The sequence below is a fragment of the Triticum dicoccoides genome, chromosome 1A, assembly GCF_002162155.2.
Source record: "Triticum dicoccoides isolate Atlit2015 ecotype Zavitan chromosome 1A, WEW_v2.0, whole genome shotgun sequence".
NCBI classification, from domain to species: Eukaryota; Viridiplantae; Streptophyta; class Magnoliopsida; order Poales; family Poaceae; genus Triticum; species Triticum dicoccoides.
The window spans coordinates 601,960,562-601,970,881 of record NC_041380.1 but is presented as its reverse complement, the minus strand read 5'-3'; positions in this window follow the sequence as shown (position 1 = coordinate 601,970,881).

The window sequence follows — 10,320 nt, the reverse complement described above, 5'->3', positions numbered from 1 at the left end:
GGAAGAAGAAGAATAAAAAGAGGAGAAGAAAGAATAGAGGAGAAGAAGTTCTTCTCCTCTATTCTTTCTTCTCTTCTTTTTTCTTCTTCTTTTTTTTATCGGGAACGAGGGCATGTCGAGAGTGTCATCGAGCGGTCAAGGGTCGGGAAACTAGGGCTTACCCGAAGAAGGAGAAGAAGAGAAGAGGAGAAAAAAACGAAAAGGAAAAAAGAGGAAGAAGAAGAAGAAGAAAAAAAGAGGAGAAGAAGAAGGAATAGAGGAGAAGACTTTGTCAGTTCTTCTTCTCCCCTAGCTATTCCTTTCTTCTTCTCCTCTTTCTTCTTCTTCTTCTTCTTCTTCTTCTTCTTCTTAATTTTTATCGAGGGTTCGAGGGTTCGAGGGGTCGAAGATTGCCGAGAGGTCGAGAGAGGTTTCCTAGTGTCAAAGTATTGAAGAAATCCATGCCTTCATCATTAGCCGGAAGTAACCAGGGCATGTTGGTACGAAGTTCTGCAAAGTTGTTCTGGAATGGAGTCCCGGATAGAATAATCCGCCTTTTGGTACAAATTTAGCAAAGGCCTTCCAAATAGCGATATTCGGAAGGCTCTTGCTGAACTTTGTACCAAAAAGTGAATTATCCTATCTGGGACTCCGTTCCAGAACAACTTTGAAGAGCTTCGTACCATCATGCACATGTTACTTTCGCCTAATGATGAAGACATGGTTTTGTTGAATCCTTTGACACTAGGCAACCTCCCGACCCCTCGGCGATCCTCTCGAACATGAGAGGAAGAAGAGGGTTGTCTAGGGGTCGAGGGTTCTAGGGTCGTCGAGGGTTCGAGGGGTCGAGGATCGCCGAGGGGTTGAGAGAGGTTTCCTAGTGTCAAAGTATTGAAGAAATCCATGCCTTCATCATTAGCCGGAAGTAACTAGGGCATGTTGGTACGAAGTTCTGCAAAGTTGTTCTGGAATGGAGTCCCGGATAGAATAATCTGCCTTTTGGTACGAATTCAGCAAAGGCCTTCCAAATAGCGATATTCGGAAGGCTTTTGCTGAACTTTGTACCAAAAAGCGAATTATCCTATCTGGGACTCTGTTCCAGAACAACTTTGAAGAGCTTCGTACCATCATGCACATGTTACTTTCGCCTAATGATGAAGACATGGTTTTGTTGAATCCTTTGACACTAGGCAACCTCCCGACCCCTCGGCGATCCTCTCGAACATGAGAGGAAGAAGAGGATAAAAAAAGAAGAGGAAGAAGAAAAAAAAGAGGAGAAGAAAGAATAGAGGAGTTCTTCTCCTCTATTCTTTCTTCTCCTCTTTTTTTTCTTCTTCTTCCTCTTTTTTTTATCGGGAACGAGGGTCGTCGAGGGACGTAGATGTAGTGTCGTCATTGTCAATATATACCCCCTCCCGATAGCTTACTATGATTAGGTAGCTAGTTCTACGTTTGGCACTAATATATCCATCTGTCATGTTTGAATAATAATTGCCATGTTGAAATATTTGTCGAAACTATGGACACCGCCCTAGACGAAGCAAAAGAAGCGTTGTTGAGGGACATAATCGCAGAAGGAAGTGATGCCATCTCGTTGTTTCTCAATGAAACCGATGGTCTGGAAGGAGAGGGTGAACAAGCTGGCTACGGTGACCTAATGCCGGTGCAAGAAGAAGAACATGAGGACGGCTCCGGTGACCCAATGCCGGTGCAAGAAGGAGACCGTGATGACGGCTCCGGTGACCGAACCGAGTCCGGCCAGGTATATATATTAGTTAAGTCTGTGCTGACTAGCTGATTGATGCATTCATTGTTTTGGTATGTACACATATTAAGTCTTTGTTCTTTTTTCTAGCCCTCCGGATCGAGCACAACTTTGGTAAAGAGGTGAGGCCCGAAGAAAAAGTTGAGCTCGAATGAAAAGTTTGAGATCATAGCAATCGCGCCCGACGGCCAACCGATTGAACCCCTCAGGACAAAGAGCGCATTTGTTGCTCGGTGTGGGGTTCTGCTTAGGGACAAGATCCCGATAAGCATCCATCAATGGTTTAAGCCGGCTACAGAAGACCCTGAGGTGTCTTATGTCAATGATATGCAGAAAAATGATCTTTGGACTGAGCTGAAGTCAAATTTCACCCTACCGCCAGAGGATAATCCAGAGAACCCAGTTAAAGAGAAATTAATCAAGCCTTTTGCTCTTAAGAGGATGGCAGAACTATTCAGGAGGTGGAAGAAAGAGCTGAATAAGTTTGTCGAAAATAATGAGACACCAAAATTCAAGGGCAGATATGAGAAGATCAGAGATCACTGGCCCGCATTTGTGGCCCACAAGACATCGGAAAAGAGTAAGAAGATGTCGGTGACAAACAAGCAAAATGTTGTGAAGAAGAAGCTTCACCATCGCACGAGGTCAGGTGGCTACCTCGTAGCCCGGCCTAAGTGGTCCAAGACTGAGAATGATCTGGTTGATAAAGGGATCGAACCAGAGACAATTAACTGGCCAGACCGTTGCCGGACTTGGTTCTTCGGGGCTGGCGGAACCTTGGACCCTGTAACAGGGAAGTGCATTTCGACGAACGATCAAATGGACATACCAGTCAGGAAGCTTAAGCAGTATATCAAAGCAGCGCAGGAAGGGACATTCTTTCTAGACAGAGAGAGCGACGAGCTCACAATGGCCCTCGGGAATCCTGAGCACCCTGGACGGACACGAGGCACGCCAGGCTCCATTCCGTGGGAGGTTGGGTTTCCGGACGCAGGCGGTTACAAATCCCATGAGAGGAGGAAAAAAGTGCAGCAGACCCAAATGCAGGCGCTGCAAGCAAGGGTAGACGCGATAGAGGAACGAGAAGCAAATCGCAACAAACGTACTACCGAAGCCTCCCCCGAAGCTACCCCGCCATCTCAGCGCAGAAGCAGCATGGCTTCCACCGAGCTGCTTCAGCTGGAGCATGCCTTGACGGCTCCTGCCAGCTATCCCGTGGATGCTATCACGGAGTCTCAAAATTGCCACCTTATGACGCAATGGATGAATTTGAAGGTCAAGGCGGCTGTTGGCTCTGTTTATCCTACTGAACCCGGCACAACTTTTCACTGCCGGCCGATTCCAGAAGGATATGCTGTTGGAAATATGCCCTAGAGGCAATAATAAAAGCATTATTATTATATTTCCTTGTTCATGATAATTGTCTTTATTCATGCTATAATTGTGTTATCCGGAAATCGTAATACATGTGTGAATAATAGACACCACCATGTCCCTAGTAAGCCTCTAGTTGACTAGCTCGTTGATCAACAGATAGTCATGGTTTCCTGATTATGGACATTGGATGTCATTGATAACGAGATCACATCATTAGGAGAATGATGTGATGGACAAGACCCAATCCTAAACATAGCACAAGATCGTATAGTTCGTTTGCTAGAGTTTTCCAATGTCAAGTATCCTTTCCTTAGACCATAAGATCGTGTAACTCCCGGATACCGTACGAGTGCTTTGGGTGTACCAAACTTCACAACGTAACTGGGTGACTATAAAGGTATGATACGGGTATCTCCAAAAGTGTCTGTTGGGTTGACACGGATCAAGACTGGGATTTGTCACTCCGTATGACGGAGAGGTATCACTGGGCCCACTCGGTAATGCATCATCGCTATGAGCTCAAAGTGACCAAGTGTCTGGTCACGGGATCATGCATTACGGTACGAGTAAAGTGACTTTCCAGTAACAATATTGAACAAGGTATTGGGATACCGACGATCGAATCTCGGGCAAGTAACACACCGATTGACAAAGGGAATTGTATACGAGGTTGCGTGAATCCTCGACATCGTGGTTCATCCGATGAGATCATCGTGGAGCATGTGGGAGCCAACATGGGTATCCAGATCCCGCTGTTGGTTATTGACCGGAGAGCAGTCTCGGTCATGTCTACATGTCTCCCGAACCCGTAGGGTCTACACACTTAAGGTTCGGTGACGCTAGGGTTGTAAAGATATGTATATGCAGTAAACCGAATGTTGTTCGGAGTCCCGGATGAGATCCCGGACGTCACGAGGAGTTTCGGAATGATCCGGAGGTAAAGAATTGTATATAGGAAGTGCTGTTTCGGCCATCGGGACAAGTTTCGGGGTCACCGGTATTGTACCGGGACCACCGGAAGGGTCCCGGGGGTCCACCGGGTAGGGCCACCCATCCCGGAGGGCCCCATGGGCCAAAGTGGGGAGGGGAACCAGCCCATAGTGGGCTGGTGCGCCCCCCTAGGCCCACCCCATGCGCCTAGGGTTGAAACCCTAGGGGTGGGGGGGCGCCCCACCTTGGCTTGGGGGCCACTCCAGCCCTGGCCGCCGCCCCCTAGGAGATCCCATCTCCTAGGGCCGGCGCCCCCCCTAGGGGAGCCTATATAAAGGGGGGGAGGGAGGGGGCAGCAACCCCTTGAGCCTTGGCGCCTCCCTCTCCCCTGCAACACCTCTCTCTCGCGTAGTATACGGCGAAGCCCTGCTGCTGTGACGCCCTGCATCCACCACCACGCCGTTGTGCTGCTGGATCTTCATCAACCTCTCCTTTCCCCTTGTTGGATCAAGAAGGAGGAGACGTTACGCTAACCATACGTGTGTTGAACGTGGAGGTCCAGTCCGTTCGGCGCTAGGATCTCCGGTGATTCGGATCACGTCGTGTACGACTACCTCATCCCCGTTCTTTGAACGCTTCCACTCGCGATCTACAAAGGTATGTAGATGCATCCGATTACTCGTTGCTAGATGAACTCATAGATGGATCTTGGTGAAACCGTAGGAAAATTTTTGTTTTCTGCAACGTTCCCCAACAGTGGCATCATGAGCTAGGTCTATGCGTAGTTCTTCTTGCGCGAGTAGAACACAATTTGTTGTGGGCGTAGATGTTGTCAACTTTCTTTCCGCTACTAGTCTTATCTTGCTTCAACGGTATTGTGGGATGAAGCGGCCCGGACCAACCTTACACGTACGCTTACATGAGACCGGTTCCACCGACTAACATGCACAAGTTGCATAAGGTGGCTGGTGGGTGTCTGTCTCTCCCACTTTAGTTGGAGCGGATTTGATGAAAAGGGTCCTTATGAAGGGTAAATAGAAGTTGAAAAATCACGTTGTGGCTTTCACGTAGGTAAGAAAACGTTCTTGCTAGAACCCTATTTCAGCCACGTAAAACTTGCAACAACAATTAGAGGACGTCTAACTTGTTTTTGCAGCAAGTGCTTTGTGATATGATATGGCCAAAGTTGTGATGAATGATGAATGATATATATGTGATGTATGAGATGTTCATGCTATTGTAATAGGAATCACGACTTGCATGTCGATGAGTATGACAACCGGCAGGAGCCATAGGAGTTGTCTTTCTTTTTTGTATGACCTACGTGTCATTGAGAAACGCCATGTAAATTACTTTACTTTATTGCTAAATGCGTTAGCCATAGTAGTAGAAGTAATAGTTGGCGAGCAACTTCATGGAGACACGATGATGGAGATCATGGTGTCATGCCGGTGACAAGGTGATCATGGAGCCCCAAGATGGAGATCAAAGGAGCTATGTGATATTGGCCATATCATGTCACTATTATTATTTGATTGCATGTGATGTTTATCATGTTTTGCATCTTGTTTACTTAGAACTACAATAGTAAATAAGATGATCCCTCATAACAATTTCAAGAAAGTGTTCCCCCTAACTGTGCACCGTTGCGACAGTTCGTTGTTTCGAAGCACCACGTGATGATCGGGTGTGATAGATTCTAACATTCACATACAACGGGTGTAAGACAGATTTACACATGCAAACACTTAGGTTGACTTGACGAGCCTAGCATGTGTACAGACATGGCCTCGGAACACAGAAGACCGAAAGGTCGAGCATGAGTCGTATAGAAGATACGATCAACATGAAGATGTTCACCGACGTTGACTAGTCCGTCTCACGTGATGATCGGACATGGCCTAGTTAACTCGGATCATGTTATACTTAGATGACTGGAGGAATGTCTATCTAAGTGGGAGTTCATTGAATAATTTGATTAGATGAACTTAATTATCATGAACTTAGTCTAAAATCTTTACAATATGTCATGTAGATCAAATGGCCAACGTAGTCCTCAACTTCAACGCGTTCCTAGAGAAAACCAAGCTGAAAGACGATGGCAGCAACTATACGGACTGGGTCCGGAACCTGAGGATCATCCTCATAGCTGCTAAGAAAGATTATGTCCTACAAGCACCGCTAGGTGACCCGCCTGTCCCACAGAACCAAGATGTTATGAACGCTTGGCAGACACGTGCTGATGACTACTCCCTCGTTCAGTGCAGCATGCTTTATAGCTTAGAGCCGGGGCTCCAAAAGCGTTTTGAGGGACATGGAGCATATGAGATGTTCGAATAGCTGAAAATGGTTTTTCAAGCTCATGCCCGGATCGAGAGATATGAAGTCTCCGACAAGTTCTTCAGCTGTAAGATGGAGGAAAATAGTTCTGTCAGTGAGCACATACTCACTATGTCTGGGTTACATAACCGCTTGACTCAGCTGGGAGTTAATCTCCCGGATGACGCGGTCATTGAAAGAATCCTCCAGTCGCTTCCACCAAGCTACAAGAGCTTTGTGATGAACTTCAATATGCAGGGGATGGAAAAGACCATTCCTGAAGTATTTGCAATGCTGAAATCAGTAGAGGTAGAAGTCAAGAAGGAACATCAAGTGTTGATGGTGAATAAAACCACTAAGTTCAAGAAAGGCAAGGGTAAAAAGAACTTCAAGAAGGACGGCAAGGGAGTTGCCGCGCCCGGTAAGCAAGCTGCCGGGAAGAAGCCAAAGAATGGACCCAAGCCCAAGACTGAGTGCTTTTATTGCAAGGGAAGTGGTCACTGGAAGCGGAACTGCCCCAAATACTTAGTGGACAAGAAGGCCAGCAAAACAAAAGGTATATGTGATATACATGTAATTGATGTGTACCTTACCAGTACTCATAGTAGCTCTTGGGTATTTGATACCGGTGCAGTTGCTCACATTCGTAACTCAAAGCAGGAGCTTCGGAATAAGCGGAGACTGGCGAAGGACGAGGTGACGATGCGCGTCAGGAATGGTTCCAAGGTCGATGTGATCGCCGTCGGCACGCTACCTCTACATTTACCTTCGGGGTTAGTTTTAAACCTTAATAATTGTTATTTAGTGCCAGCTTTGAGCATGAACATTGTATCGGGATCTCGTTTAATTAGAGATGGCTACTCATTTAAATCCGAGAATAATGGTTGTTCTATTTATATGAGAGATATGTTTTATGGTCATGCTCCGATGGTGAATGGTTTATTCTTAATGAATCTCGAGCGTAATGCTACACATATTCATAGTGTGAGTACCAAAAGATGTAAGGTTGATAATGATAGTCCCACATACTTGTGGCACTGTCGCCTTGGTCACATAGGTGTCAAACGCATGAAGAAGCTCCATGCAGATGGACTTTTAGACTCTCTTGATTTCGAATCATTTGACACGTGCGAACCATGCCTCATGGGTAAAATGACCAAGACTCCGTTCTCAGGGACAATGGAGCGAGCAACCAACTTATTGGAAATCATACATACTGATGTGTGCGGTCCAATGAGTGTTGAGGCTCGCGGTGGCTATCGTTATGTTCTCACCCTCACTAATGACTTGAGTAGATATGGGTATATCTATTTGATGAAACACAAGTCTGAAACCTTTGAAAAGTTCAAGGAATTTCAGAGTGAGGTTGAGAATCAACGTGACAGGAAAATCAAGTCTCTACGATCAGATCGTGGAGGAGAATACTTGAGTCGCGAATTTGGCACACACTTAAGAAAATGTGGAATAGTTTCACAACTCACGCCGCCTGGAACACCTCAGCGTAATGGTGTGTCCGAACATCGTAATCGCACTCTATTAGATATGGTGCGATCTATGATGTCTCTTACCGATTTACCGCTATCTCTTTGGGGCTATGCTTTAGAGACTGCCGCATTCACTTTAAATAGGGCTCCGTCGAAATCCGTTGAGACGACACCGTTTGAATTATGGTTTGGGAAGAAACCTAAGCTGTCGTTTCTAAAAGTTTGGGGATGCGATGCTTATGTCAAGAAACTTCAACCTGAAAAGCTCGAACCCAAGTCGGAAAAATGCGTCTTCATAGGATACCCTAAAGAAACTGTTGGGTATACCTTCTACCTCAGATCCAAAGGCAAGATCTTTTTTGCCAAGAATGGATCCTTTCTAGAGAAGGAGTTTCTCTCAAAAGAAGTAAGTGGGAGGAAAGTAGAACTTGATGAAGTATTACCTCTTGAACTGGAAAAGGGCGCAACTCAAGAAAATGTTCCTGAGGTGCCTGCACCGACTAGAGAGGAAGTTATTGATGATGATCAATATACTTTTGATCAAGCTCCTACTGAAATTCGAAGGTCCACAAGGACACGTTCCGCACCAGAGTGGTACGGCAACCCTGTCTTGGAAATCATGTTGTTAGACAACGGTGAACCTTCGAACTATGAAGAAGCGATGGCGGGCCCGGATTCCGACAAATGGCTAGAAGCCATGAAATCCGAGATAGGATCCATGTATGAAAACGCAGTATGGACTTTGACTGACTTGCCCATTGAGCGGCGAGCCATAGAAAATAAATGGATCTTTAAGAAGAAGACAGACGCGGATGGTAATGTGACCATCTATAAAGCTCGGCTTGTCGCTAAGGGTTATCGACAAGTTCAAGGGGTTGACTACGATGAGACTTTCTCACCGGTAGCGAAGCTAAAGTCCGTCCGAATCATGTTAGCAATTGCCGCATTCTACGATTATGAGATATGGCAAATGGACGTCAAAACGGCATTCCTTAATGGTTTCCTTAAGGAAGAATTGTATATGATGCAGCCGGAAGGTTTTGTCGATCCTAAGAATGCTGACAAGGTGTGCAAGCTCCAACACTCGATTTATGGGCTGGTGCAAGCATCTCGGAGTTGGAACATTCGCTTTGATGAGATGATCAAAGCGTTTGGGTTTACACAGACTTATGGAGAAGCCTGCGTTTACAAGAAAGTGAGTGGGAGCTCTGTAGCATTTCTCATATTATATGTAGATGACATACTTTTGATGGGAAATAATATAGAACTCTTGGACAGCATTAAGGCCTACTTGAATAAGAGTTTTTCAATGAAGGACCTTGGAGAAGCTGCTTATATATTAGGCATCAAGATCTATAGAGATAGATCGAGACGCCTCATAGGTCTTTCACGAAGCACATACCTTGATAAGATATTGAAGAAGTTCAATATGGATCAGTCTAAGAAGGGGTTCTTACCTGTGTTACAAGGTGTGAAATTGAGCTCAGCTCAATGTCCGACCACGGCAGAAGATATAGAAGAGATGAGTGTCATCCCCTATGCCTCAGCCATAGGTTCTATTATGTATGCCATGCTGTGTACCAGACTTGATGTAAACCTTGCCGTAAGTTTGGTAGGAAGGTACCAAAGTAATCCCGGCAAGGAACACTGGACAGCGGTCAAGAATATCCTGAAGTACCTAAAAAGGACTAAGGAAATGTTTCTCGTTTATGGAGGTGACGAAGAGCTCGTCGTAAAGGGTTACGTCGACGCTAGCTTCGACACAGATCTGGATGACTCTAAGTCACAAACCGGATACGTGTATATTTTGAATGGTGGGGCAGTAAGCTGGTGCAGTTGCAAGCAGAGCATCGTGGCGGGATCTACATGTGAAGCGGAGTACATGGCAGCCTCAGAGGCAGCACATGAAGCAATTTGGGTGAAGGAGTTCATCACCGACCTAGGAGTCATACCCAATGCGTCGGGGCCGATCAAGCTCTTCTGTGACAACACTGGAGCTATTGCACTTGCCAAGGAGCCCAGATTTCACAAGAAGACAAGGCACATCAAGCGTCGTTTCAACTCCATTCGTGAAAATGTTCAAGATGGAGACATAGAGATTTGTAAAGTACATACGGACTTGAATGTAGAAGATCCGTTGACTAAACCTCTCCCTAGAGCAAAACATGATCAACACCAGAATTCCATGGGTGTTCGATTCATCACAATGTAATTGGATTATTGACTCTAGTGCAAGTGGGAGACTGTTGGAAATATGCCCTAGAGGCAATAATAAAAGCATTATTATTATATTTCCTTGTTCATGATAATTGTCTTTATTCATGCTATAATTGTGTTATCCGGAAATCGTAATACATGTGTGAATAATAGACACCACCATGTCCCTAGTAAGCCTCTAGTTGACTAGCTCGTTGATCAACAGATAGTCATGGTTTCCTGACTATGGACATTGGATGTCATTGATAA